Raw genomic sequence first — 8,548 nt, forward strand, 5'->3', positions numbered from 1 at the left:
AGTAAGGAAATGATCAAAGGTATAAGGAAAACTGGGCTGTGCATTTGTTTAATACCAGCCCTCATGAGGTAGGACCAGGTGGATCTCTGAGTTTGAGGCCAGTCTGGTCTACAGATTGAGTTCCAGGACAGCCAAGGCTACACGGAGAAACCCTGTCTTTAAAATAAAATGAATCAAACAAACAAACAAATGAACAAAACTGTAGTAGTGCTTACCTTTAATTCCTATACTCTTGAAATGGAGACATGGGGATCCCTGAATTTTGGCTCCTCTGGTATACTGAGTCAGTTTCAGGACAGCAAGGCCACACAGCAAAAATTTGTCTTTAAATAAAAAAGAAACAAAGGCCTCAAAAGAATTAAAAGGGGAAAACATCAACCCACATTCAAATCAGAAACATCAGAAAAGATTAGATCACTCTAAAAGCCAAGAAAATATGCCATGATATTCTCTAAGTTCTGAAAGTAAATAACTATCAACCAAGATTGCTGTATGTGGCAAGTGATCTCTTCAATTCAATAGAGAAATAAAAAATTCAACAAAATCACAAAACAAAACAATTCATGAGGAAGTGATAAAAGAGGGGAAACAGGAAGAAGTTCATCATGTCCAACATTGCCAAACAACAAACCCCTAATATGAAATGGGAAGGAAAGAACATCAATCAGCCACACAACAAAAATATCAACCAACAAAATCATGACAACAGCAAGTTACTATCAAGTTAAAAGGATATGATTCCTATTAAATTAAGGTATCATGATCTAGTTAATCCACTCTAAATCTTTGAAGATGCAGAACTACATCAGCAGCAGGAGGTTATATGCATAAGACATTATAATATAGGAAGTAGAGATGTACTGATTAAAGCTCCATACAGACCTTTTAACAACAAGAATTACTGTGTAGTCATTGTGTATAGATACCAATTGTTCTCTCTTTTGTATGTTAGGGTGAGGGTAGAATTAAGAAGCAGACACATACTGAGATTTTCTCACTGACTGTACAGAAAAGTAGATACCTGTGCTGCTTTGACATTAATCCCAGAAACCACTAGCAACTGTGGTGTGCCACCACTGCAACATGACCACAGGTGACTCATGACAATCATGGAAGGGATGTTCAGCTACATAATGTTCAGGGACTGGGTTTGAATGATGTTAATACATTACACAAATTGTAACTAATATAAAAAATATAAATGGCTTCAACTCACTATTTAAAAGCCTCAGGCTAACTGGCTAGATCAAAAAAAATACTATTTGTATCTCCATCAAACACATCTCATAAACAAGAATATCAAAAACTGACAATCAGGGATCAGCAGGCCAAGTAAGTGAAGTCTGTAGACTTGGCACAGCAAGTCTCGTCTGAAAAAGTGGACTTCAGACCAAAGCAAGTCAAAGAGGTGAAGAAAGCCACTACACAGCTTTAGAGGGTAAGCACTGGGCATACGGGTGCAAGGAGCTTTAGAACTCCAGTTCAACAAAATAATCATTAAGTGACATAAATTCTCACATGGGTCCCTAATCAATAATGATCTGAGATGTCAATGGCTCACTATGACTTTAGCAAGCCCTCCCAGGAATGCAAATTCCTAGCAAAGAAATTTGAGATCTCAGGGATTCTCCAAGGCTACCACACTTATTTTGGTAGGAGAATCCCTCCCAGGAATGCAAAGTAAAGCAACAGACACTTAGAGAAATCACTAAATGCAAACAATGAAATTTACTTAACCCACGTAAAATTCAAATTCTCTACTTTGAGCCTTTGCCTTGATATTTTATTTATAACAAGTCAGACTTACAAAGTAGTACCAAATGTAATGAACTTCTAGAAGAGTTAAGAGTCATATTTGTGGATGAGAAAGAATAACAGCTCCCTGAGAGATGGAAGTTTCTGGTGCCTCAAAGACATGTGAATGGAAGCGGTTGGAAGGTAAGAGTGTTGCTATATGAACAGGACCAACAGAGGAAAGAGGAGGACCCAGAGAGCTACCAATGACTCAGCTCAGAATCAGTTTAGTGAACTCCCAGGCTTAGAATATGCCCCATCCCTAAAGGATCAAGCTTTACTTCCTCCTCCTCTGAGGCTCATCTTCTGTCTTTCCCTAACATCCAGTCCTTTGTCTGTTCCTGGGAATGTACTCTGTAATAGTCTAGATGACCACCAGCATTACTGCTACATCTGCTTCCCTTGTCCCCTCCTACAGGCTCCTTGGCTCTCCCTTTGATGCCCCTTCTGGTTTCATGTCACTTGTATTTTGTTACTGTATAACTTTCTGTTTCTTTTCCTTTTTCAGTCCCCTGTTAGGCTCTCTTTTCTTCTTTCTCATGTCCTTTTCTGTTTCTGTGACCAGTGACATTCCTCCACATATCTATGTATGTATAATCATTAACATCTAGGACCTATATATGAGAAAATCATACAATATTTGTCTTTTTGAAACTCAAAAGTAGTTTTTTCTGAACCTCTGCCACCAGAGATCTGAAGAATTTTGATATTTGAGCTGAGCTCCCGGCTGCCCTCTGGTGCTTGTGAGTTAAATTGTGAGAACACGCAGTGGTGGCAGCAGCTGTCTTTTCTGACCTGAAGTTACAACTTTGTGATAATCATGGCGGGAGGATTCATAAAGAAGGTTGTGGTGTTTGATCCACTGCTGTTGGATGTGACTGTGGTTCATGTAGGAGTGCCAAATATAATTCCTGAGTGTTCTGGGTTGGAGAGCAGAAAATTGCTTAAAATATGGGGCTTAGCCTTGTTGCCCAAGGTATGGTGTTTTTTTTTTTTTTTACTAAGTGTAATTGTGTTTATATGCTGCCCCTTCTTATACTCCAGATATGTCCTCGGAGGTAAGAACAAATCAGTGATGGAGAAGAAGCCACCATAGAAAACATGGTACAGTGAGATCTTGTCATTTTCCACTCTGACTCCACACTTCCAAGGAAATACAAGGTTTTCCGATGGGAACCAAGACATTTAAGGGAGCACAGACACCTGGGAGAAGCTGGGAAAGCTGTTCTTAGGCTGAACTGCCAAGTAGATCTCAGAAGACTCCCCATGGGCTTTGTCTTGTGGGCAGATACTGCAACCTCAATGAGTGCCTGCTGGTGTTTAATGGAGGACGCGGTAAGCAGACCCAGCAAGTGTCTGAGGTACTGGAGCTACTGTGCTGTGTGATTTCCATGTGTCTTCCTGTTTAGTGATCACTGGACATGCCAAAGTTCTTGAAGCTTCCCTCCTTGAATGGCGTAGCATCTTTCCAGAAACAAAGATTAGAGTTGAAGTTCTGGACCTGTCACTTATTAGTTGAGGGGAATTTGGAAAACTGCTTCATAATTTTCATGCTTGATTTCCTCATTCCTAATGTGATTGTTGGCAAATTTCTTTATGATGGATAAATGTAATGATGGCTGCCAATGTTCAATCTGAGGTATACGCAGCCTGCTGAGTCCATTTGTTTTGTCCATATTCACATGTGTTCAGGTATAACACAGTAGAATTGGTAATACTCTGTGAGAGCTTGTCTCTGGGGAAAACTAATAAACTATTTTACTTCTGTCAGCAGCTTTGACAACCTGTAGGTCTTCATCTAACACTAGAACCATGTGGACTTTCCCCATCCATGTTGCCATGCCAACTGGTGTTGTCATGATGTTGGTTTTGCTCAGGAAACCCCTCTTTTTGTATTCATGGGGCCATTTCCCTTGGAATGCTTGTGGAAAACTGTGTTAGACACAGGCATCTTGTCCTCTGGCTCTTACAATCTTTCTACCACCTCTTCTGTGATTCTTTTGAGTCTTAGGAGTATGGGGTTGCATTGTTGATATATCAGTTGGATTTGTTAACATATCATCACTTATTCTTTCTATTTTGACCCTTTGTGGATTTCTGAACTCTGGGGGAAAGGGATGTACACAGATTTGTCTTTGGAGATTCTCGTGACTGTTGATAGTTACAGGGAGGGCCAGCCCACTATGGGAAAGAACATCCTAGGCAGGTGGTCCTAAATTGTATAAGAAAGCTGATGAGTATAAGTTGATCTGCAAGCCAGATAGTAAGCCATATTCTCCTTTGTCCTTGCTGTATCTCTTTGGTGGTAATGCACATTCCTTTGCTGGAAGTAATGCTGTATAAAATAGAAAGCAGGCCTGATATCAAGTTTATTCACTGATTCTCTCAGTGATGGACTATGATCATGTACCATAAGCCAAAATGAAGCTGTTCCTCTCCCAAATTACTTTTTGTCAAGATTTTAGCCAAAGCTACAGAAAGAAAACTAAGATACCAAGTCCAATAAATGTTGTCAGTGGGTGTGGGCCATCCACTGAAGCATGGGAAACCCAGAAATGTTTGTTCCTTAAAGAAGAGTGATTTGTCCTCCTCCAGCAGTTATCAGTTAGCAAAAGCCCTCTTCACAGAGTTCGGCCTACAGAGCACATCTCCATCTATGTCAGAAATTCGCCTGGCTTTGTCTCAAGTAAGTAAGTTTCATGTAAGTAACCATATGTACTGTGAGTTCATAGGTATGGCAGTCATTCATGTCCAGAACATAGAATTCCACAGCAGACCGTCTCATCTTCTGGGTCTTACATTCTTTCTACCTCTTCTTCTTTAATATTTCCTGAGTCTTGACAGGGAGTAAGGGGTGTTGATAAAGATGATCCATTAAGGGTTAAACTCACAGTTTCTTATTCTCAATTCTTTGACCAGATAAGTATTTCTGCATTGAATACTGTCTGCTACAGAAAGAGCCTTCTCTGACCAAGGTTGACTTCATCAAAGGTCTGTGTGTATAAATATGAACACTGTCCTAGTTTGTGTCCCTGTTGCTTTGATAAAATACTACACCAAAGACCAAATTAGGTATGAAAAGGTTTATTCCATCGTGCCACTTACAGTCCATCACTGAGAGAATCCAAGGTAGGAACAAAAGATGAATCTAGAGGTTGGGATTAAAGCATAGAACATGGAAAAATTCTATGTATCGCCTTGATTCCCTGGCCCACTCAGCTTGCTTTCTCATATAACCCATGACTACCTGTCCAAGGGAGGCACTACCTACAGTGGACTGAGCTGGCTCACATAAATTACTAATCATGACAATGCTCCACAGATATGCCTACATGCCAGTATGATTAAGAAGATTACTCAGTTGAGGTTTCTTCTTCCCAAGTGACTGTAGTTGTGTCAAGTTGCCAAACATAAATATCACAGTAGGACACTTGTCAATATGACATATAAACATGCCACTATTGAACTATAACCTTTCCTATCTTGTTCATTCCTAGGATCTCATGTTAATATCACAATATAAGACATCTCAATACTTTAAAATTTCCACTCTGTTTAAAAAATATTCAGACTTAAAAAGTTAAGAGTCCCTTAAAAATATCAAAAATTCTCTCAATAATGGATTCTCATACAACTGAAACATATTTAAAAAATAACCCCTTTTTAACTCAAAGAGGGAAGAACCAGGTAACAGTTCCAATCAGATCAAAGCTAAAATCCAATCTGAGTAAATAGTTCATTGTCTGATGTTCAGAACTCACAATTTTCCTGGCCTCAATAGGCTTGGACATCTCCACTTCTATATGTTTGCCATCCATAGTGCATTTGGCTTCTCATGTAGGCTCAGAAGTGAATAAGTGGTACACACTCCCCAGAAACACTAAGGATCAAACATAGTGTCTCCTGGAGAAGTTCTTGTTAACTGGGCCAGCACAATACCCTGAGGCATTCTTTTCCTGCTCAAGGCTGAAAGCCATTCAGATGGGAAGAATCTTGAAAAGGACAGAGATCCATGTACAAGTGACCTACATGGTTCTAACTGCTCCTCTCAGCTAACTCCTCCTACCTCATCTTAGAGACACTGCAGTGATGTGGCAGCTTTTCTGCCAAGTCCCTGTGCTGGATGACCAGATCCTTCTGCTTCAGCAAGTGTTTTAATCTTTCATCCAGGCTTTCTTGCTCCTGTTCATTAGAAGATTGTGTTCTCCTGGTGGATTGCTCACTCAGATGCACACACATAAACACATAAACAGACACAAGTACATGCATGTGCATATACAAACACATTGTAATGCAGTAACATATTCAGTTTATCAGTTAATGCTAATACAAGGAGCCATCACCAGTGATACTATTGAGAAGAAGGTTAACTTTTGTTGGATGAGAGAAGAACACAGTGTGCATGAGAGACAGGCAGCTCAGTCATTAGAGTGCTATACTGTGGACCTAATGCACACACAGGTGGACCTCTGGGGTCCTGGCCCATTAGCCAACCCTGCTTAGGAAGTTCCCCAGGCTGTGCAGTATAGGAATGTTCTCCCACACAGAACCACAGGATGGTGGTGGGCCAGCCTACTAGTCTTGTACACTGCTTCCCAGTGGCCCCCAAGTTGAGCAACTTTCTCCAAAAGGAGCTCCCTTTACCACAGGCTGCCTCACTTAGGACTCAAAGCAATGAGGTAAGGAAAATTAGAAAATCTCCACAACCAGGACTCAAAAATCAACAATACCTCCCTGTAAGGTGGCTATCTCAGGGATGTGTTTGAATAACAAAAGTCTGACTAAGTTATGGCCAAATGATTGCATGTGTTATTTCATGCTGAACAATATTCCATGGAAAGACTCAAGCACATAGTACTTTTTCACTCATCCAATGATGGACAGCTAGATAGTTTCTTCTTTGAAGCTATTCTGAGGAATACTGCTACAACTCTGATGTCTTTACCTTCTCTGTGGACACCTACTTCATGTTCTGGAATCACTGGGTCACCTGGGAACTGCAGTTTAACTTTCTGAAGAATTGTGTGTGGCTTCTCACTGCTCTACATCTTTTTACACCACCATCAATCTCTGAGGGTCCTCACTTTCCCCAACACTCCATGAGGTTAATTGTAACTCAGAGTGAACAAGTTTGAATAATAGTAGTTACTGATTGCTACAGGTAGAGTACATGGTGAGTGCTCTCAACTATCATTAGCCTAAGTGGGGTGCACTAAGACAGCCCCATTCTCAAACCATAGCATGGCTATGGGACTTCTGCTGGACTTAGATGCAGGTGGAAGCACACTGCAAGTCAGAATCTCTGAAGGAATAAAATCCAGTCCAATCTCCAAGAACAAGGTCAACTGAGCCAAGGTGAGGCAAAGGTGTGAAGAAAATGATAGTAAGCATTGTGAATGAGGACAAAACAGGGCACCGAGAAGACACAGTCAGCCACCTGACCATTGAGTGTGCAGTCACAATTCACCCAGAGCAGACAAGGGACACAAACCCTCAGTCAGCCTATCCTGTATCTCAGACACCTTGATTTGCCACAGTGGCCTCCTCCTCACCTACCTGTACCACATTATTTGGTTTGCTCCAAAACCTATTCTTGCAGATAAATATTTTCCCCTATACAAAGACCTGAAAACCATTGAATTACAGTAGGGTTTGTGACCTTTTGTTTTAGAGAGCTAGCTGGACATGCAGAAAGATAGGCAGTAGCTTACAATATTTGATAGATACAAGTGAGCTAGCACAGTACTTTCTCAATACAATTGGACACCATCATCATTAAAGATATTTCCTGAGTAAATGAACACACAAATATGCAGAAATACACACACATACCAAAGTGAACACATCAGTGCCCACAATCATGTATATTCACATATAAGCACCCATACTCACAAACACTCATACAATACAAGCAGTTTCCCCTACACATACAGGAAACATGAACACAAACAACCACACTCAGTCACACATGGGGATACACACACACACACACACACAAACACACACACACACACACAGGGACCCTATTGTGCAAACAACTGGCAGTGGACATACACAAACACACATGGAGATATATACACACACAGGGATGAACAGAAATGCACTACACAACACAGACACACACACACACACACACACACAGATACACACACACATTTATTCATACAGAATAACCAGGGAGAAGACTGCTGTCTTTCCCGAACCTCTTCTGATGCAGAGGGAGGTAGTGGGTCCTTCCTGCTGTCTACAAAGCTCTTAGACTCAGCCGGGTTCTGCTACCCTAGCCTGCACTTACTTATGCTTCCGTGAACATTATCCATCCCGAGACTCACTGTTCCTACAGGTTCTAAGTTGATTCATCAGTCTCTTCACTCAACCTAGAAGACCTTGACAGCTCAAGTGAAAGAAAGTGACCCATGATCAACACGCAGGAAGTTTTCAACAATTACAGTGTGTATAGTATGAATTCAGCCACATGTCAGTCATAAAGAGGCCAGTGACATCACCTGCAGTGCTTTTCAGGAACACAGCACTCTGCACAACTATGAGAGGGAATCTGTTCTAAGACACAGCCATGCATGTGATATGGTCAGCAACACAAAGTCATCAGGGAGATGCACTGTGTGATTCCGTGTTGTGAAGCCAATGAGACAAACCAGATATTTTCTGTGGTGTTAGCTCTGTGCAGTGAAAGGAAAAAAATCTATTTTTCATTTTTAAAATAGCTGTATTGTTTGATTTTTGTTATTTATTA

This window comes from Peromyscus maniculatus, chromosome 9, assembly GCF_049852395.1.
Source record: "Peromyscus maniculatus bairdii isolate BWxNUB_F1_BW_parent chromosome 9, HU_Pman_BW_mat_3.1, whole genome shotgun sequence".
Classification (NCBI taxonomy): Eukaryota; Metazoa; Chordata; class Mammalia; order Rodentia; family Cricetidae; genus Peromyscus; species Peromyscus maniculatus.